Source organism: Myxine glutinosa, chromosome 1 (genome assembly GCF_964187855.1).
Source record: "Myxine glutinosa chromosome 1, kmMyxGlut1.1, whole genome shotgun sequence".
In the NCBI taxonomy this organism is placed as follows: domain Eukaryota; kingdom Metazoa; phylum Chordata; class Myxini; order Myxiniformes; family Myxinidae; genus Myxine; species Myxine glutinosa.
The window spans coordinates 153,182,317-153,204,680 of NC_136261.1; the positions used below are offsets into that span (position 1 = coordinate 153,182,317).

The 22,364-nt window shown below is 48.8% G+C and overlaps 1 protein-coding gene across 3 annotated transcripts in view; it reads right to left on the reverse strand.

The window, feature by feature from the left end:
- Positions 1-22,364, reverse strand: part of LOC137429902 (ras-related protein Rab-6A) — a 71,247-nt gene that overhangs the window by 44,576 nt on the left and 4,307 nt on the right. The window contains exon 1 of one of the 3 annotated variants that reach the window (XM_078778641.1): positions 5,801-5,820. The exons of the other annotated variants lie outside the window; for them this stretch is intronic. The gene's annotated coding sequence lies outside the window, so the exon portion shown is untranslated. Of the gene's footprint in view, positions 1-5,800; positions 5,821-22,364 lie in introns of those variants that run through there. 3 annotated transcript variants of the gene reach the window in all.

Here is a 22,364-nt window from a genome sequence, read left to right on the forward strand (position 1 = left end):
GCGAGGAGCTTGGGGTTGGAGAGCGAGGAGCTAGGGGTTGGAGAGCGAGGAGCTAGGGGATGAAGAGCGAGGAGCTAGGGGTTGGGGAGTGAGGAGCTAGGGGTTGGAGAGTGAGGGGCTAGGGGTTGGAGAGGAGCGAGAAATTGGAGAGGAGCGAGGGGATGGAGAGCGAGGAGTGAGGGGTTGGAGAGTGAGGAGTTGGAGAGTGAGGAGCGAGGGGTTGGAGAGCGAGGGGTTGGAGAGCGAGGGGTTGGAGAGCGAGGGGTTGGAGAGCGAGGGGTTGGAGAGCGAGGGGTTGGAGAGCGAGAAGTTGGAGAGTGAGGAGCGAGGGGTTGGAGAGTGAGGAGCTTGGGGTTGGAAAGCGAGGACCTAGGGGTTGGAGAGCGAGGAGCTAGGGGATGAGGAGCGAGGAGCTAGGGGATGAAGAGCGAGGAGCATGGTGTTGGGGAGTGAGGAGCTAGGGGTTGGAGAGTGAGGGGCTAGGGGTTGGAGAGGAGCGAGAAATTGGAGAGGAGCGAGGGGATGGAGAGCGAGGAGTGAGGGGTTGGAGAGCGAGGAGTTGGAGAGTGAGGAGCTGGAGAGCGAGGGGTTGGAGAGCAAGGGGTTGGAGAGCAAGGGGTTGGAGAGCGAGGGGTTGGAGAGCGAGGGGTTGGAGAGCGAGGGGTTGGAGAGCGAGGGGTTGGAGAGCGAGGGGTTGGAGAGCGAGAAGTTGGAGAGTGAGGAGCGAGGGGTTGGAGAGTGAGGAGCTTGGGGTTGGAAAGCGAGGAGCTAGGGGTTGGAGAGCGAGGAGCTGGGGGTTGAAGAGCGAGGAGGTAGGGGTTGGGGAGTGAGGCGCTAGGGGTTGGAGAGTGAGGAGCTAGGGGTTGGAGAGTGAGGGGCTAGGGGTTGGAGAGTGAGGAGCGAGGGGTTGGAGAGGAGTGAAAAATTGGAGAGGAGCGAGGGGTTGGAGAGCGAGGAGTGAGGGGTTGGAGAGCGAGGAGTTGGAGAGTGCGGAGCGAGGGGTTGGAGAGTGAGGGGCTAGGGGATGAAGAGCGAGGAGCTAGGGGTTGGGGAGTGAGGAGCTAGGGGTTGGAGAGTGAGGGGCTAGGGGTTGGAGAGGAGCGAGAAATTGGAGAGGAGTGAGGGGTTGGAGAGTGAGGAGCGAGGGGTTGGAGAGCGAGGGGTTGGAGAGCGAGGGGTTGGAGAGCGAGGGGTTGGAGAGCGAGGGGTTGGAGAGCGAGGGGTTGGAGAGTGAGGAGCGAGGCGTTGGAGAGTGAGGAGCTTGGGGTTGGAAAGCGAGGAGCTAGGTGTTGGAGAGTGAGGAGCTGGGGGATGAAGAGCGAGGAGCTCGGGGTTGGGGAGTGAGGAGCTAGGGGATGGAGGGTGAGGGGCTAGGGGTTGGAGAGTGAGGAGGGAGGAGTTGGAGAGGAGCGAAAAATTGGAGAGGAGCGAGGAGTTGGAGAGCGAGGATTGAGGGGTTGGAGAGCGAGGAGTTGGAGAGTGAGGAGCGAGGAGTTGGAGAGCGAGGAGCTAGGGTTGGGGAGTGAGGGGCTAGGGGTTGGAGAGGAGCGAGAAATTGGAGAGGAGTGAGGGGTTGGAGAGCGAGGAGTTGGAGAGTGATGAGCAAGAGGTTGGAGAGTGAGGAGTGAGGGGTTGGAGAGTGAGGAGCAAGGAGTTGGAGAGTGAGGAGCAAGGAGTTGGAGAGTGAGGAGCTAGGTGTAGGAGAGGAGCGAGAAATTGGAGAGGAGTGAGGGGTTGGAGAGTGAGGAGTGAGGGGTTGGAGAGCGAGGGGTTGGAGAGTGAGGAGCTAGGGGTTGGAGAGTGAGGAGTGAGGGGTTGGAGAATGAGGAGCGAGGGGTTGGAGAGTGAGGAGCGAGGGGTTGGAGAGGAGCGAGAAATTGGAGAGGAGTGAGGGGTTGGAGAGCAAGGAGTGAGGGGTTGGAGAGCGTGGAGTTGGTGAGTGAGGGGCGAGGAGTTGGAGTGAGGAGCGAGGAGTTGGGGAGTGAGGAGCGAGGGGTTGGAGAGTGAGGAGCGAGGAGTTGGAGAGTGAGGAGCTAGGTGTAGGAGAGGAGCGAGAAATTGGAGGGGAGTGAGGGGTTGGAGAGTGAGGAGTGAGGGGTTGGAGAGCGAGGAGTTTGAGGGTGAGGAGCTAGGGGTTGGAGAGTAAGGAGCTAGGGGTTGGAGAGTAAGGAGCTAGGGGTTGGAGAGTGAGGAGCCAGGGGTTGGAGGAGCGAGAAATTGGAGAGGAGCGAGGGGTTTGAGAGTGAGGAGCGAGGGGTTTGAGAGTGAGGAGCGAGGGGTTTGAGAGTGAGGAGCGAGGGGTTTGAGAGTGAGGAGCGAGGGGTTTGAGAGTGAGGAGCGAGGGGTTGGAGAGTGAGGAGCGAGGAGTTGGAAAGTGAGGAGCGAGGGGTTGGAGAGTGAGGGGCAAGGGGTTGGAGAGTGAGGAGCGGGGAGTTGGAGAGTGAGGAGCGAGGGGTTGGAGAGTGAGGAGCGAGGAGTTGGAGAGTGAGGAGTTGAAGAGTGAGGGGTTGGAAATTGAGGAGCGAGGGGTTGGAGAGCGAGGAGCTAGGGGTTGGAGAGTGAGGAGAGCTAGAGGTTGGAGAATGAGGAGCGAGGGGTTGGAGAGTGAGGAGCAAGGGGTTGGAGAGTGAAGGCCGATTGGAGCGAAGAGTGAGGAGCGATTGCAGAGGAGAGGAGAGTGAGGAGCGATTGGAGGGGAGTGTGAGGATGTGGAGTGGGGTGTGAGGGATTGGAGAGGAGTGTGAGGAGGTATTGGAGAGGGGTGTGAGGAGGAGTGGGATTGGAGAGGCGTGAGGGTGGAGAGAGGAGAGTGTCAGGTGGAGAGGAGTGAGGGGTCACATATTATGTGAAATAAATAAATTGTGTTCATTACACCATTTCTGGATCTGATGAATTGCCAGTAACCATTTTGTAAAGTTTAATGTGCAGCATCTAAATCAAGATGTCCAAATGTCACACACGTCCACCATGCCCGTGGGATTCCCACGGGTGACCCCACTAGTATATATATATTGTAGCAGTTTTGAGAATAAAGGCAAGCCCCCCTCTTAGTTAGTTGCACCACAACATGTAGCCTCGCTTAGTTCAGTTATGTCTTATTCAATGTTAAGTATAGTCTCCTTTCCTGTGTTAGTATGTGTTGAAGCAGGCAAGTAAGTGTAGGCTTCATTGTTCATTGGGCTGGAATGCCATGTGCTACGCCCAGAACAAGTCTGGGCGGCCCGAGGGAGGAGCTGAAGGGGAGTGGCCGGTAAGCGGCGAGCAGCCAATGGGAGCTGTAGGGGAGTGGCCAGCGATGGCGGCCAGGGGAGGTGCTTCGAACATTCGGGTGGGACTCTGGGAGGGGCTATAAAACCCGGCCCGGATCCATGAACTCTCTCTCTCCGTGGCCAAGCTCCCAGCACGCTGTCTGTCTCTGAGCTCTCTGTCCCGGGATTCTGAAGCGACTGTGTGTGTGATCGATGCTCTCTGTGATCATCTCTCTCTGCGCTTTGTGATCGAAAGCACGAACTATCCCTGTAGTCTGTGTTCTGCCCCTGTTATAAGCGCTTTCGAGGACGATCTCTCCCGGGGCCCGAGACTCCAACGATATCCCTGCCCGGGGCTCCCTGCACGTGCCGCGAACATCTCGAGGGGCACGCCCAACGAGCTGACCGGGGCCAACGGCACCAACGGCCGCGCTTTGAGCACGTCCTTCTTCTTCCTTCCTTTCCCCGCGTGAGTGAAAGGGCCCTTGTCCGGGGAATTAAGTTAAGGACATTAAGTTTCTACCCTGTGTCTCTTTGCCCTGATCATTTGTACAAATTGTAATAATAAACCTGTGCTCCTTTGCTTCCATTTGGCCATTCACGTCTTTTCCCACCATTGGCTTCGTACTGTACGAAATAAAACCGCTCAATCGGGTTCAGTAAGAATTAACGACACGAGTCACATGACACGCAAACTGCTCGGGCGTATCAGACTAGCGTGACTCGTGCGAGGTCCAGTCTTGGTTCTCGTGGCGGCGTGTGTATAGAAGGTACTTGGGGATTCGACCAGATACCCTTCCGCACGCTCGCTACGGGGGGTGGCGGCTGGAATTGCTCTGCAACCCGCTCCACGAGTGTAAAGTGGGTAGCGGCCTCGTGGACTCGAAGGCACGAGGGGGAAAAGGGTTTAACCCCCCTCTGTACGTCGACGGGCTCGAGATCCGCAACAATGTGTGTGTGTGTGTGTGTGTGTGTGTGTGTGTGTGTGTGTGTGTGTGTGTGTGTGTGTGTGTGTGTGTGGCTGCTTCACGTCAGGGTTCGACACAACTTTGTCTTTTCTAGTGATAACCCTTATTCAAGGAAAGATGTAGGGATGGTTTCACATGATCATTTATTGTGATCATTCCTATCTTGTTTACATACTTTTTGGAGTAACATCCCTACATCTTTTTACTATTCTTAAAAATGTTTTTATTACTTGTCACCAAAAGAATGGTAGCAACGGGAGCTCAAAATGAGCTTTAAAATGACATGGAGATCTTGTCACGTTATCCCCCCTCCCCTCCCCTCAGACCCTCTTCCTCCCACAGACTCCCCCCCCCCCCCCCCCCGCAACCCCCCCATCCTCCCACCACCTGTGGCACAAACCTGGGTCAAAATACCTAGAAAGTCCAGTGAGCTATCGAGTTGACATTTTGTATTACATCTGCGATTGTACAAAGTTTGATGAAAATTTGAGGTTATGCTATTGGAGATGTGTTCATGTCAATGAGAATGATGCAAAGGTTCGTCGCTACCCATCCATGGAAACATACAAGCCACATATTAGTGGTAATCGGAATATAATTCCCAGAGTTGCCCAATTTCCCCTGCCTTAAGCTGGGAGAGAGAAGTCATAATTAGAATGGAATGCCACCCATTCACCTCAAATCGCAGGTAAAAATGCTGTGAATACACTAGCAAAGTATGAAGAGCAATCTAGCAAGACCTGAAAAACTACTTTGGAAAAAACAGATATTATGAAATGATATAATACAGTTGTGGCGAAAAATATTCGCACCCTTGCACTTTCTTTCAAATAATGCACCATTTCTTCCAGAAAAATGTTGAAATGAAATAATATTTTGGTGTCAACATTTGTATTTATTTGGTTTGCAGTGGAACAAAACAAAAAAAGATGAAAAAAACTACTAAATCTTAGCTTATTCCACACGGAAATCCTAAAATGGCCAGGAAAATACAATTAGCACCTTTTAGAAGTTGTTAGAAATAATTAGATTTCAAACAGCTGATTCTCCTTTACTTTGGAATTGAACTCACCTGTGGTGAGTTGCAGGTGCCTGCAATATAAAAATCACTCATTGAGCCAGTTTGAATCGAGTAAATGAGTCATTCTGCTGTTTTGTGTCACTGTGTGTATTGCAATGAGCATGGAGAAAATAAAGAAAACCAGAGAATTTCCTGAGGATGTCAGACATAAGCATGGACAATCTCAAGGCTACAAGTCCATCTCCAGAGACCTTGATGTTTCTGTGTCCACCGTACACAAAGTTATCAGGAAGTTTAAGGCCCGTGGCACTGTAGCCAACCTCCCTGGACGTGGCTGCAAGAAAAAAAAACTTGATCAAAGATTGCAGTGAAGGATTGTTCGAATGGTGGAGAAAGCACCTCAATCAACTGCCAAACAGATTCAAGCTGACCTTCAGACACAAGGTATGACAATTTCAACTCGCACCATCCATCGCCAACTCAATGAAAGGAGACCCAGGAGGACCCCACTGTTGCTGAGACTGAGACATAAGAAAGCCTGACTGGAGTTTGCCAAAACTCACCTGAACAAGCCAAAATCCTTCTGGGAGAATGTCCTGTGGACAAATGAGACCAAATTAGAGCGTTTTGGTAAAGCACATCATCTCTATGTTTACAGAAAACAAAATGAAGCCTTCAAAGAAAAGAACACCTTCCCTACAGTCAAACAAGGAGGAGGTTCAGTGATGTTTTGGGGTTGCTGTACTGCCTCTGGCGTTAGGTGCTTTGAATGTGTGCATAGCATCATGAAATCAGAAGATTACTAAGGCACTTTGGAGTGCAATGCTCAACCTAGTGTCAGAAAGCTGGGTCTCCGTCGAAGGTCATGGGTCTTTCAGCAAGGCAATGACCCCAAACACACTTCAAAAAGCACCCAGGAATGGTTCAAGACAAAACGTTGGATGGTTCTGAAGTGGCCAGCAATGAGTCCAGATCTAAATCCCATTGAACACCTGTGGGGTGATCTGAAAACAGCAGTTGGGAGAAGGCACCCTTCAAATCTGGTAGAACTGGAGCAGTTTTTACAAGAAGAGTGGGCCAAACTGCCAGTAGAGAGGTGTAGGAAGCTCATTCATGGCGAAAGGAAGCGCTTGACTGCAGTTATTTTGTCCAAAGGCTGTGATACCAAATATTAAATCTATGGTGTCAATAATCTTGTCAATGCCATTTCTTTATATTTTCTGATTTAAAAGGATATATTAAGTTCTGAATCAAAAACAAAGGTTCTGTAATATTGACAGTGAAATAAAGAATTGTGGAGACCAAATACTTTTGTCAATTTAAACTTATTTTTCGGGAAAATTTTGAGTTATTTGAAAAAAGTGCAAGAATGCCAATATTTTGGGCCATGACTGTATATATATATATGATGTTACGGCCCGGGATTCGGGTCTACTACGAGGGGGTTAGTCTCTGTTCCCTCCCGAACTTACCGGGACCTGAGGCTGCCATGCACGAATAACTTCGTACTTCGGCAGGTTGCTATCCAGCAACTATGAACACCAATTGGTCCGTGATATTCAGGTCCAATCGTCTAACTCCGCTTACCAGTAGCACATGACGGTTTCCATCGGGGAACGTACCGTACGTACCCTCCGGCGGTGTACCACTTTCTTTTGTTTCTGGATGGAAATTTAGACGGCCGAGCAACCGTTGTTATGGCTGATCACTACTCTGGGTGTGAGCAATGGCAGACCAATGGAAGAAAAGACATTCACGGACAGAGAGAAAGTGAAACATTTAACGATTTGATTTATTTACAAATATTTACAGTGTAATTTTTCAATTGGAAATATATTGTTACGGACGCGGTTAAGATGTTATTTTGACCGAGCGGTGGTGTAACCGCGGCCGAACAGTTATTCCCCGACTAACCCGATTCAACCCCAAACGTTGGCCGTATCGCACCGCAGCTGCTCAATATGGAAAACTCTAAAGCGACCGAATGCAAAGAGGAAGAAGACGTACAGAAGAGTAACTGGGTTTATTATTTACACATATAAGCAGGAAGAAAGCAGTCACGTTTATTTACAGGCACATGAGACGCAGGTGACACAGTGAAATCCTTAGCTTATACAAGCTTAATTAACCCAGGGACAGAACAAACAAGGACAGACTCACGCGGGGAATGATGATAGGACTGGCGGGAGATGGATGGCTGGCGGGATAGGGAGGTCCAACTGGTCCTGCAGCCGATCGACTCGTTGGGCAGCCGCCGCTCCTTTGCGGCCCTGCTCCAAACTGCCGTCCAGGCCTCACGCTGCTGTGGCTGCAGTTTCGGTGGCTCCAGCTGCAGTAAATGCAGTTTCGGTGGCTCGAGCTGCAGTAAATGCAGTTTCGGTGGCTCGAGCTGCAGCTCAACTCTGGACTTCTCCCGGACTCAACTCAAAGCGCCTCTCTTGGACCCAACTGCTTGGACTCCCTCTCGTCTCTCTGTAAAAGCTCATCTCCTGGACCCAACTGCTTGGACTCCCTTTCGTCTCCCTGTAAAAGCTCATCTCCTCAGGAAACGCCCTGCCGTGGGTTATATAGGCCCCGCCCCTCAACCTTTGCGAACCTCCCCGATCGCTCTTCCTCCGCCCTCTCTAGCCAAACCCCTGGCTCATGGTTGGTCGAGTGGGGCTGGCTCACTCCTCCCCTCTATGACGAGGTGGAGACACGCCTTTATTCTCCGACCCTGCCTCGTGGTCAATGGCGGCAATTGGAGGGGAGGTTCTTGGCAATGGCACTCGAGGCCTGGCAATGACGAAAGGGGAAATGAAAGTTTTGGGAATGGGAATGAAGGGAATCTATCTCTTTCACTGGTGCAATGGAGTATTTCAATTAATGGGAGACACAGCCTTACCCTAAAACACATAATAAGATATAACTATCGAACAGGGGTATTCTATGATGGGCTGACGTGCATGCTCTTGGACTAATTATGGGACGCCCTTTGACCTTTACACAGCTCCGGAGGCAGGAGGCGCAGAATAAACAATATTCATCACCAATTTACCACAATACAACACAATCAAAAAAATGCAATCCTCATATCCGCAACAATATATATATTTTTGGCATTTTCCATCTATATGCAAAATTTTGCATCGATAGGGTAAGCTGTTTCAGAGATATAGTAATTTTATATTTTCCTTCAATCCAATATGGCTGCCACACCATGTGACCGAGGACGTTTTCGTGGTAATCTTTTAATTGCCATGCCTAGTAAATGACACACAAAGATTCGAGTCAATCGATTTGGTGGTTTGGGAGATGTTTTTTTTAAGGTTTTAGGTTAAATCCAATATGGCTGCCAAATGTGACCTATGATGTCAAAAATTTAATATTTCAATACAAATGGGTCATAAATCATGTGAATGCAATTTCAGATTTTTAGGATAAGGAATTTGATTAAAACATTTTTGGCTGGTATACCACTTTACCTATAATGTAATCATTATCAGGATTTGTTCCTCATTGGGAGTACTTGACAATGTGGCAAGTTTCAAATTTTTCCATTCAGCGGTTTCCGAGAAATAATTTTTTAATCATTTGCATTTCATCCAAGATGGCTGCCATACCACGTGACCTATGACATCACAATTATCATAAAAACATTCTGCATGGCTGTCACTCCTACCCTGAAAGTTGTGTCTCAATCGGACTGGTGGTTGCTGAGAAAAACGAGGTTTAGCCCGTACGGACGGACGGACAACCTGAAAACATAATGCTTCTGGCCACCTTCGGGGGCGGAGGCATTCAAAAAAAAAAAATATATATATATATATATATATCTATATATAATTATATATATATATATATAATTATATATATCTATCTATAATTCCAGTAATCTCTGTGTGTATGTTTGTATGTTTGTATGTCTGTATGTCTGTGACCGCTGTTTCTCGACAACCACGGGTCCGATATACTTTAAACTTGCCAGGTATATTGCTGGGGACCCGAGGATGTGCCTTTTCAAGGTTTCATATTAATCGGAGAAGTAGTTACCGAGCTATGTCCAAAAAACGATTCAACCAATCAGAGAGCAGCGAGCTATCACGTGTGCCGAACGTGGCGAACAGACTCTGCCTCGGACGGCACATTTGAGAGCGTATTCATTTATTTCACGTTGGAAAACTATGTTGCCGTTAAACTATGTTTTCAAACTAATTAAAACTAATTTGCGATTCATCGTAACTGCGATTTGCGACCTTCCTCCGGCAGCCAATCACCCATCAGCCAAAGACCTCACTTCCGGCAGCCAATCACGGAACACGTTGTTGCGTTGTTGTTGCGTGTTTTTCCTTTTCATTTTTTTCATTGAATTGATTGATTCCTTGCGCTTAAATTGCAAACAGCCAAAATACGTTGGCGCTAATTGAATAATTGGGCATTAACACTAAATGGCGAATAATCGTAACTGCGACATGCGAACTTCCGGACAGTGAGGACTTCACTTCCGGCCTTACGAAAGTGCCGACTTACTGTCTCGATTGTATCTTCCCACTGTCTTATTGTTAGATCTATCTATTCTATCTATCTATTCTATTCTATTATCTATTCTATTATCTATTATACAATGCCCCAATCGAGTCGTCGTTTACGAGAACGAAGGAACGAAGCTGCACGGCGTGCACGCGCAATGGAATCTGACGAAGAACGAGCTGCTCGCCTGACACGCGACGTTACGCGCGTGACAAGTCGTCGTGCAGCTGAAACGGATGAAGAACGGACTGCTCGCTTGGCAGACAACACTGGTCGCGTGACAAGGCGTCGTGCAGAAGAAACGGATGAAGAACGTGCTGCTCGCTTGACACGCGACGCTACGCGCGTGACATGGCGTCGTACAGCTGAAACGGATGAAGAACGGACTGCTCGCTTGGCAGACAACACTCGACGCATAACAAGTGGTCGTGCAGAAGAAACGGATGAAGAACGGACTGCTCGCTTGGCAGACAACACTCGACGCATAACAAGTCGTCGTGCAGAAGAAACGGATGAAGAACGGACTGCTCGCTTGGCAGACAACACTCGACGCATAACAAGTGGTCGTGCAGAAGAAACGGATGAAGAACGGACTGCTCGCTTGGCAGACAACACTCGACGCATAACAAGTCGTCGTGCAGAAGAAACGGATGAAGAACGGACTGCTCGCTTGGCAGACAACACTCGACGCATAACAAGTGGTCGTGCAGCTGAAACGGATGAAGAATGGACTGCTCGCTTGGCAGACAACACTGGTCGCGTGACAAGTCGTCGTGCAGAAGAAACGGATGAAGAACGGACTGCTCGCTTGGCAGACAACACTCGACGCATAACAAGTGGTCGTGCAGAAGAAACGGATGAAGAACGGACTGCTCGCTTGGCAGACAACACTCGACGCATAACAAGTCGTCGTGCAGAAGAAACGGATGAAGAACGGACTGCTCGCTTGGCAGACAACACTCGACGCATAACAAGTCGTCGTGCAGAAGAAACGGATGAAGAACGGACTGCTCGCTTGGCAGACAACACTCGACGCATAACAAGTCGTCGTGCAGAAGAAACGGATGAGGAACGGACTGCTCGCTTGGCAGACAACACTGGACGCGAGACAAGGCGTCGTGCAGAAGAAATCCCTCACCAGCGAGAAGACCGGCAAGTAAGGGATGCCCTGCGCCATCAGGATGTACACCATGTGAGACTAGAGCAGGCTCGCCATGACAATCGCAACCTTGCTCGATACGATGATACCGATTTCTTCCGAGAGGTACTTCATGGTGAGTACAGGCACGCGCTGAGCAGGACCTCAATATTTCAATGCACTAAATGCTCGCATTGTGCTGCTTTGGTGTGGAATGAGGAGAGAAGAGGATTTTGCTGCAACCACGGCAAGGTCGATCTTATGCATGATCCTACGAATCCAAAACCCGGTTCAATTCCATCACAACCTCCAGATGCTATTAAAAACCTTTTCCTTAACCAGGCCTTTGTGAAGCACGCGAAACAGTACAACAACGCGCTGGCAATGGCAAGTATCGGTGTCCGAGAGATACGTATGCCTGGCTTCAATCCTGGAGTGCGCATACAAGGTAAGGTTTACCATTACATTGGTGCTCCTCTTGCCGATCTGGGTTGTACCCCACGCTTTGCTCAGATCTACTTTCACGATCGAGCCCATGAGCTGGATTATCGTCGTGCCCACACCTCGAACAGTGGCCTGAATGAGCAGTTTTTGCTAAGAGCACAACAGGCCATTCATGAGTGCAACCCATACGTCCAGCAATTCAAATCTGCCATTGAGTATGTGGTTCATAATGATAGCGCCAATGAACTGAATATTGTGTTAACAGGTCGCACGCGGCGCCGAGACCTTCATCATGGTACCGTCAACCTTCCCTCACCAGACAGCGATGTGGCTGTCATTGCTCCAGGGGCAATGACAACAGAGCAGTTTGGAAGGCTGGCAGTCGCTGTTCACCTCAGAGGAGGAGGTTTACAGACAATAGATGCCATGCATTCAGCGTATGACCCACTATCATACATACTTCTGCTACCCTGCGGCTCTCAGGGGTACCACACTGAGTTGGCAGGGACAACGCCAACAACTTTCTACCGCTACCATCTACAAGTACGTGATCCTACTCATCACTTCAATCTACTGCTTCGTGGTGGAAAGTTGACACAGCAGTACGTATGCGACATGATGGCAAAAATTGAGTCACACCGTCTCAGTTGGATTCGCTGCAACCAGAAGTCAATTAAGGCAGAAAAGTATAAGATCATCGTTGATGCGTTGAACAGTGATGCTGAGGTGCTACCTGGACGCCTCACCATTCTGCCACCGTCAATTTATGGGTCGCCACGTTGGTATGCCAAAGAGTTTCAGGATGCAATGGCTTAAGTCCGAGTCAAGGGAAAACCAGACTTTTTCCTAACATTCACCTGCAACCCAAAGTGGCCAGAAATTAAAGAATCGGTTTTTGAGGGTCAGCCACCCAATGCAAGACCTGATATCATCGCCCGGGTGTTTCATATGAAGGTGGAAGCACTCCTCGCTGACATCCTCAAGCATGACATCTTGGGGCATGTGGACGCTTACGTGATGGTGAAGGAAACGCAAAAGCGTCACCTTCCCCATATACACATGCTCCTGACCGTGGTACCTCGCGACAAGCCCAGAACACCAGCAGATGTCGATCGCGTGGTCTCTGCTGAGATTCCTGACAGACTCACAAATCCGGAACTACACCGTATCGTGACATCACACATGATTCACGGCCCATGTGGGGAATGGAACATCTTGAGCCCTTGCATGGCAGACCGGAAGTGCACAAAGGACTATCCCAAAGCCCTACGACAAACGACAAGCTTCTCTGATGACTCCTATCCCCTGTACAGAAGACGGGCAGAAGCAGCACCTGGTGATCCCATCATGAAGACAATACGAGGCGGTGCTAACGTATTAGTTAACAATGCATGGGTTGTGCCTTACAATCCATATATTGTCCTCAGGTACGATGCTCACATCAACCTTGAGATCGTCTGTGCTGTCACCTGTGTCAAGTACCTGTACAAATACCTTGAAAAGGGCCCGGACCAGTGCCTGGTCAGACTGGAGCCTCATGAGAGGATGCGAGAGGCATTACGACATGATGAAGTGGCACGCTACGAACTAGGGCGTTACATCACCGCATCTGAGGGATACTGGCGCATATACGATTTCCCCATTCAACGCAAGTACCCACCAGTCGAGATGCTGGCTCTCCATCTACAGGATGAGCAGGTGATCACATTCAATGACGAAGGTGCCGTACAGAACGTGGCAGAGTCAGGACCCCCTGCAACAACCCTCACCGCCTTTTTCGAAGCCATGAATCTCCATCCACACATGCGTCATGTTCTATATCCAGATGTATTCCAACACTTCACCTACTTGAGGAAAAGGTTTCAATTGCGGAAGAGAAGGCTGAGTTTCCAGGATAACCGTAAGGCTGATACGGTTGGGCGGCTCCCCATTATTCCCGTCAACTCACATACTGCCGAGTTGTACTATCTCCGCATGCTACTGTACCGCGTGCCTGGCCCCACATGCTTTCAGGATCTCCGTCGTGTTGGTGGTAGGGTCATGGAGACCTATCTGGCAGCCTACATTGCATATGGCATCGTTGACAATGACCAGGAGGTGGATTCTGTTATGGAAGAGGCTGCAAATATTGCATTTGGCCCTGCAGTCCGCGAAGTATTTGCCAACATGCTCATATTCGTTCTCAGAGGCAACCACGTGCAGTTCTGGGAAAGGCACAAGTATGTGCTGTGCGAGGACTTCATGCGTGCAGCAGGTGTGAATGAACCAAATGGACGCATTGTGAGTGCAGTGCTACTAGAGCTGAGGAACAAAGTTGAGTGCCACGGCTTTTCGCTCAGTAAGACCTTTGGCCTTCCTGAGCCTGAACCAGTTCATTTCCAGTCTCGCATTCCGCGCGTCATCGAGCACGAAACAGTGCACAATATAGGAGAACTTGAGGCTCACATCGCTCAAACAGAGTGCCTTCTTAATGACGAGCAGCGCGTTGTTGTCGATAAAGTGATGCGGAGTGTGGAACACGGACATGGCTGCATGCTTGCAGTTGATGCAAGTGGTGGGACTGGGAAAACATTCACATTGTCTCATATACTCAACAAAGTGCGAGCAATGGGCAAAGTGGCTCTTGCAACTGCTGCAAGTGGTATTGCAGCTACGCTGCTGCCTAAAGGGGCCACCTTCCATAGTAGGACCAAGTGTCCTCTCATTCTCACTGATGAGTCCACTTGCAACATCAGTGAAAATGACACCACTGCAGCACTCATACGCATGACTAATCTAATGGTGGTGGATGAGGTTTCAATGATGGATCGTTGAGCATTGGAGGCAGCAGATCGAACATTCCAGTGGCTTCGGGGCTCAGAGGAACCATTTGGCGGCATTACAATGGTTTTCAGTGGTGACTGGAGGCAGATCCTTACTGTTGTGCCACACGGTAGCCGTATTGACATAGTTGGAAGGTGCTTCAAGAGCTCATACCTGTGGAGAAAAGTGCAGATACTTCGTCTCAGAGTAAACATGAGGATCATGCAGGGTGCTGGAGAACAACAGGACGAATCTGCTTTTGCAAAATTCCTGCTGGATCTGGGTGAAGGGAAGATTCCTGTCAATCCAGAAGAGGGTGAATTTGCTATTGAGCTCAGGGAACCGCTCATTCTTCCAGGTGAAAAACTTCAGGATATTGTCACTTGGGTGTACGAAGACTTGCATAACAACATTAGCAACCCCAAGTGGCTATGCGAGCGTGTTATACTATGTCCGACCAATTCCGAAGTCGATCAGGTAAATGCCTACATGACGACCATATTTCCAGGGGAGGAACATGTTTGCTGTAGCGTCGATACAGCGGAATCTGAGGGTGATCATTTGTATCCGCCTGAGTTCCTGAACACCCTCTGTCCATCTGGTATGCCTCCACATCGAATCTCTCTCAAGGTGGGTATGGTAATCATGCTGCTGCGAAACTTCGACCAGCAAAGCGGGCACTGCAATGGCTCAAGGTACATCATACTTCAGATCCTTCCAAATCTGTTGGTTGCACAATCTGTGATGGGTGTCAATTCTGGACGCACATTGCTCATTCCACGCATAACCTTGAGTCCATCTGACAACATGTTCCCGTTCACTCTGCGGCGTCGGCAGTTTCCGGTACGCCCCTGCTTTGCCATGACTGTGAATAAATCCCAAGGACAGTCGCTACACCATGTTGGGATCTTCTGCACAAGAGACTTCTTCAGCCATGGTCAGTTCTACGTGGCGGCCAGTAGGGTTGGCAGTTCCAGCAGCCTCCGCATTCTTGCCCTGGACGAGGAAACAAAGAAGAAGCGCCGTTTCCTCAGCAATGTTGTTTATGAAGAGGTGCTAACGAGATAAAGGTGTGTACAATGTACATGTAGACAATTTTTATTATTCTTTGTTTTTTGATATTGATTTATTGAAGAAAATTTGTTTCGAAAATAATTCATCAAAACAAGTGCACAACTTTTTTTGCCAGCCGTACACCATGTTAGGATCTCCTGGAGAAGTGCCGTTTCCTCAGCAATGTTGTTTATGAAGAGCTGCTAACGAGATACAGGTGTGTACATGTGGACACTTTTTATTATTTCCTTATTGATTGAAGAACGATTGTTTCGAAAAGATTTCATCAAAAAAAGTGCACAACTTCTTTTGCCAGTCGCTACACCATGTTGGGATCTTCTGCACACGAGACTTCTTCAGCCATGGTCAGTTCTACGTGGCGGCCAGTAGGGTTGGCAGATCCAGCAGCCTCCGCATTCTTGCCCTGGACGAGGAAACAAAGAAGAAGCGCCGTTTCCTCAGCAACGTTGTTTATGAAGAGGTGCTAACGAGATAAAGGTGTGTACAATGTACATGTAGACAATTTTTATTATTATTTATTTATTGAAGAACAATTGTTTCGAAAAGAATTCATCAAAAAAAATGCACAACTTTTTTTGGCAGTCGTACACCATGTTAGGATCTCCTGGAGAAGTGCCGTTTCCTCAGCAATGTTGTTTATGAAGAGCTGCTAACGACATACAGGTGTGTACATGTGGACAATTCTTATTATTTATTTATTGATTGAAGAAACATTGTTTCGAAAAGAATTCATCAAAATAAGTGCACAACTTCTTTTGGCAGTCGCTACACCATGTTGGGATCTTCTGCCCAAGAGACTTCTTCAGCCATTGTCAGTTCTACGTGGCGGCCTGTAGGGTTGGCAGATCCAGCAGCCTCCGCATTCTTGCCCAGGACGAGGAAACAAAGAAGAAGCGCCGTTTCCTCTGCAATGCTGTTTATGAAGAGGTGCTAACGAGATAAAGGTGTGTACAATGTACATGTAGACAATTTTTATTATTATTTATTTATTGAAGAAAAATTGTTTCGAAACGAATTCATCAAAAAAAGTGCACAACTTCTTTTGCCAGTCGTACACCATGTTAGGATCTCCTGGAGAAGTGCCGTTTCCTCTGCAATGTTGTTTATGAAGAGCTGCTAACGACATACAGGTGTGTACATGTGGACAATTCTTATTATTTATTTATTGCTTGAAGAAAAATTGTTACGAAAAGAATTCATCAAAATAAGTGCACAACTTCTTTTGGCAGTCGCTACACCATGTTGGGATCTTCTGCCCAAGAGACTTCTTCAGCCATTGCCAGTTCTACGTGGCGGCCTGTAGGGTTGGCAGATCCAGCAGCCTCCGCATTCTTGCCCAGGACGAGGAAACAAAGAAGAAGCGCCGTTTCCTCTGCAATGTTGTTTATGAAGAGGTGCTAACGACATAAAGGTGTGTACAATGTACATGTAGACAATTTTTATTATTCTTTGTTTGGGAGGGAGATGGGAGGGTGATGGGGCAGGGTGATGGGGCAGGGTGATGGGGCAGGGTGATGGGGCAGGGTGATGGCAGGGTGATGGGAGGGTGATGGCAGAGGGTGATGGCAGAGGGTGATGGCAGAGGGTGATGGCAGGGTGATGGGAGGGTGATGGCAGAGGGTGATGGCAGAGGGTGATGGCAGAGGGTGGTGGGAGGGAGATGGCAGGGTGATGGGAGGGTGATGGGAGGGTGATGGGGGGGAGATGGGAGGGTGATGGGGCAGGGTGATGGGGCAGGGTGATGGGGCAGGGTGATGGCAGGGTGATGGGAGGGTGATGGCAGAGGGTGATTGCAGAGGGTGATGGCAGAGGGTGATGGCAGAGGGTGATGGCAGAGGGTGATGGCAGAGGGTGATGGCAGGGTGATGAGAGGGTTATGGCAGAGGGTTATGGCAGAGGGTTATGGCAGAGGGTGATGGCAGAGGGTGGTGGGAGGGAGATGGCAGGGTGATGGGAGGGTGATGGGAGGGTGATGGGGGGGAGATGGGAGGGTGATGGGGCAGGGTGATGGGGCAGGGTGATGGGGCAGGGTGATGGGGCAGGGTGATGGGGCAGGGTGATGGCAGGGTGATGGGAGGGTGATGGCAGAGGGTGATGGCAGAGGGTGATGGCAGGGAATTAACATTAACGAATAAAATTTGTAATGTAATAATTTGTAATAATTTGTAGTAATATAATAATAATAACGAATTCTGCTCTGTTTCAATTCTGTTTCAATTTGGTGATATGCTTTGCAAACCTTTTTTTTTTTTAACTATTTTAAAACTACAACAATTCGAACATGGAATACATACTGACACTGCACTTTCAGGTCTCCTACAAATCCTACCCTGTCGCCTCACAGTGGCGTAGGAGTGGCAATGGTCAATGGCATCGAATGTCATGGCTAGCAAAGACAGGGAGGTAAACTTGATTTAAATTTGGAAAAAAAAATTTTTATTTTTTTTTGGCAAGGAACGGGCACCCACGTACGGGCACGTCCTAGTTGTAAGAAATCGCCCATTTATGACACTAAATAAAAACCAACCGGAAACAGGACATTGAGCACGACCACGGATAACCGACCTGGTGAGCACACCGGCACAAAGGTTCGTGAGGCCACGCCACGCCCCACCCGAAGAGCAGTGATTGGTCCGAAATTTGGTTCAAGAAAGGACTGGTAAGAAGGGACTATGAGATTGGTGGAGAAGGCATGGATGACGTCAGAGCTTGGAGTATAAAGGAAATCTCTGCCCGACATTTGCTCTCTTGATTTCTGGCTTTGACAAAGAGGGCATTCCTTGAGACACCACGATTTTCTCTTCCCCTTGATTTCCTCGCATGTTCTGGGTTTGGTGGCGAGCGGTCGTCTCCCCGACATTTTGCACTCTTGGCTTCATTCTCTCCTCTTGATTTCTGCTCTCCTCTTCTTCGTCCTCTCGAGTCCTGGCTTTGACGACGAACCGTCGTGTCCCGACATCGCTCCTCTTCGTCTTATCATGGCTGGCTCGCATCGTCTGGCTTTGGTGTTGGTGAATGAGATCGTGAGGACGCTGGAAGAGCGAGCTGCGCGCCAGGCCTGTTCGCTTCGTGCACGAAGCCAGGAGTGAGCGGACCGTGCGGCGAGGCCTAGTTCGCTCCCACCGGAGTGCGGCCTGTGGTTTTCACGCGCAAGGACGTAGAGGCCTGTGACGATCTTTGACAATTCCTGATGGGTTTCAAGAGCAACTCGCAACTATTTACAACTCGCAACTCGCAACTATACATCATGAACTCGCAACTTCGAGCAAGAGCAACTATTTTCACAGTATTTCACATAATGCTTCTGTTTTGTCACATATAATTGTCACAATAATGTCACATAATTCCCCTTTGTCTGTATTCGGGTCTGTATGGGGGCGCTCCAATTCGGAATTTAGTGTTGGTGTGCATTCTTTGTGACTGGCATTTTCTTTAATAAAGTCGGTATTTTTGTACATTTTACCTCTGTGTGGTTTGAGTTAATTTATCCAGGTGCGGAGAAGTCGGGTGGAAGCCGACCAGATAAGTTCGTTATCCTGCTGTCCCTCGCGTGTAACGAATACCGTCATTTTGGATTGAACGCCTGGGAGTAAAGATCGTTTGGTCATCCGTGTCACCATGCGGTGTTCACCACAGCGTAGTCACACGACAATATATATATATATATATATATATATATATATATATATATATATATATATATATATATATATTGTTACGGTACGCGGTTAAGGATGTAATGTTTGCCGAGCGGAGGCTCCGCGACCGAACAGTTGTTCCCCGACTAACCCGATTCACCCAGACGTTGGCCGTATCGCGCCACAGCTACTCAATAGGGAAAAGACAAAGACGATGGATGTGAAGAAAAGGAAGACGAAGGCAAAGAAAGGTTTGGAAATACGATTACTATTTATTACTATTTACAGGCTCAAAATAACCAAGGAGAAGGAAAGATAATAAAATAATATACAGAAGCTTTTAGAGACACAGTGAAAATTACTAGCTTATACAGACTTAGTTACTACCCAGGACAGAACAAACAAAACAAACTCACGTAGGCAAAATGGGGAACTTGCAGGCAGGAATGGCTGGAAAGGATGAGCAGGTGGGATCACAGGGCACAGCAAGCAGGTCCACTCCGGGCGGGAAGCGGGGAGCGGGCAGCTCCTTGTATTCCGCTTTACAGCGCACACCGTCAGGGCTTCACGCGGCTGGTTGAAACGGGGCTGCACTCCTCTGCTGTATCTCTCGTGTAGCTTGTTTCGTAAAAGCTCCTCTGCTTTCTCTTGGACCCTTTCTTTTCGTGTACCTCTCCACGCAGCTCAGCTCGTATTCCCTTCCTCTCACTTCTCTCCAGCTCATCTGCGATCTTCGCACCCTTCTCGCATACCGTTAGCGCGGGTCTGACACGCCCTCTCCGGTTTCGGTACCGCCCTCTCCCCCGTGCTCTGTTTCGTGACCTTGTATGGTAATCCCACGGGCTTGTCTCCTTATTTGGGCATCGTGCCGACGGCACGCCCCTCGTGGCAAGCCACGGGCTTGTTTCCTTATTTGGGCATGGGGCTGCACAGCCCCGCCCTTCGTGGCGCGCCCTGGGCTTGCCTCTCCCTGGCGACCCCGCCCCTCCTGTTCAAACAGAGCACGGAGCACATATTCACTATAGCAGCGAATTGAGAGGGCGTGCACCTCATGCTTGTGACCTGCTTTACCCACAGATGGAGAGTTTGGCTGGGAAATGGAAGTATTGAATGGGAGCTATTCTCTTTTACTTGGTGCAATGGAGTGTCATTCTAATGGAAGACAAGGCCTTACTCTAAAACACATAATAAGATATAAGCTACTGAACAAGGGTTTTATCGTGTCCTGCAATGGGGTGTTTATGGAATTAACTACCGAGACGCCCTTTTTATCTTTACACAACTCCGGAGGCAGGAGGGGCCATATCCAAACAATGTTCATCACCATTTTCAATACAATACAACACAATCAAAAAAATGCAATCCTCATATCCGCAACAATATATATATATATATATATATATATATATATATTGTTATGTTGGTGGGGTAGGGATTACCTTAGAACAGGTAGGATGTATAAACTTAACATGCTCCGGATGTCAGGTAAGAACCATCACCATGTAGTCAGTTTTGTTTAGCCGGTTGTTGCGTAAGAGTGAATAATTGTGGCCATACGAGGATGGCCCTCGTGTTAACTAGTTGTAGGGATTATGTTAATTCCCCTGTTTGTCAAACCTCAGCGATTTATTTCCTATGTCCCTTTTGGCACCACACCATAGACACATAGCCAAGCCACGCAATCGCCCGCATTTAAACTCACGAAATAACAATAAAAACCACCAGGAAGCCAGTACATTGAGCGCTGCCGCTAATTACACCATTGGGAAGCACACATTGAGGTCGAGCAGGCCGAAGACACGCCCTGAGGAGCCATGATTGGCCAGGGTGGAGTAAGAAGGCACTCACTGATTGGCAAAGAGAAGGTCGAGCAAGAAGCGGCGTGTTGATTGGTGGAGAGCTGGACAATGTAGTGGTGGCCTGCGGCATTGGTGGAGAGGCACAGATGACGTCATGAGACGGTCAACAAAAGAACTCTCGGACCGGCATTTGCTCTCTTGCTCTTTCCTTTTGCCCTTGACGACCTCTTGCTCCCTTGCTTCTTCTCCCTCACGCTCTTGTGCCTGTTCACGTTCCGGACCTCGCGAGCGATTGTGCGTGGGCGATGGGTTCCAGGAAGCGATCGGACCGACCGAGTTCAGAGACGCCATCGGGAGACTTGCAGAGGCAGCAGGAAGAGCCGCGGCCCGAAAACTGCGGTTCTCCGCGTGGATGAGGGTGGCTTGCCGCTGGCACACCACGAGGCCGGGGTGAGCGAGACGCCCAGTGAGGCCGAGCAGTGCGCGAGCGAGGCGGACTGAGGCCTACTTCTCACCAAGGCAGGGACCGCGCCCGGATTCCCGCGCAGGAACGGGGGCCTGAGCCAGGTCTTGACTAGGTGCCAGGACAGCCGATTGAGCTAAGTGCACGATAACCCACACGTATTATATTTTTGGTTCACGAGTTATCAAACAGAGTGACAACTATATTCGTCATGGGTGTGTGTCTGTGTGTCTGTCTGTCCGCAGCATAACTACCCGATGATATCATCTGAACTTGATGAAAATCGGGTGGAAGGTTGATATCAGGATTTAGTTGTGTCCTGCCTAGAGTGGGCGTATTGCGCCCATTGTGGGCGGAGCCACGCCCAAAAAAGATGTATTTTTAGGGGGTAATCGATTTCAAGCTACATCTTCTCTGAGGGGTTTGGCGGAATCTGACAGGGGTTTCGGTATTTGGTTAGGCCAATGTCATGTGTCTAGCCCCATAGAGCTCGATTTTTCATTTTCGCCCCAAGGTCAAGGTCACAAGGTCATGAAATTTAGAAAAGTCGATTTTTAATGGTTTTATTACATTGCTCGCTTCCTGATAGGGTGAAATGTCGTACATGTTTTCATATTATCACATACATCATGAAATACAAGTTTTCCAACAAATTTCAGAATCTTCGACCTTTGACCTTTGAAGGTCACAAAGGTCAAATTTTCAAAGTTGTCGGAATCGAACCAAATTTTCGGTATTGTTTAGCCAACCAACCTCGTAACTGATTATACATTATTTTCTATCTCATTTCAAGGTCAGTAACCTTCGTTTTGACATTTCAAGGTCACAAAGGTCAAATTTTCAAAGTTGTCAGAATCGAACCGAATTTTCGGTATTGTGTACCTAACTAGTCTCATAACAGATAATACATTCCTATTTATATATTTTCAATGTCGGTTTTGACCTTTGTCATTGAATACCGCTCGCTCGTGAACCATCGTCGTCTCCTGACTTGTCCAGTTTATTTTCATCCTTTGTGTGTAAGTCTGGTGTGGGGGACGTCCCGTTTAGGATTATAGTTAGCGTGCATTTTCTTGTTATCGGTATTTTTCATTTAATAAACCCTTTCGTTATTTTCTGGACATTTATAAATCCGTTTTGTTTCAGTTATTTTCCGCAGGTTCGGGAACCGCCGGCGGGACCACAGGTAAGCTCTTCAGCTCCCCCCCCCCCCCCCCTCCCCTTTCTTCCAACGGGACACCGACCTCCATCTATCTATAA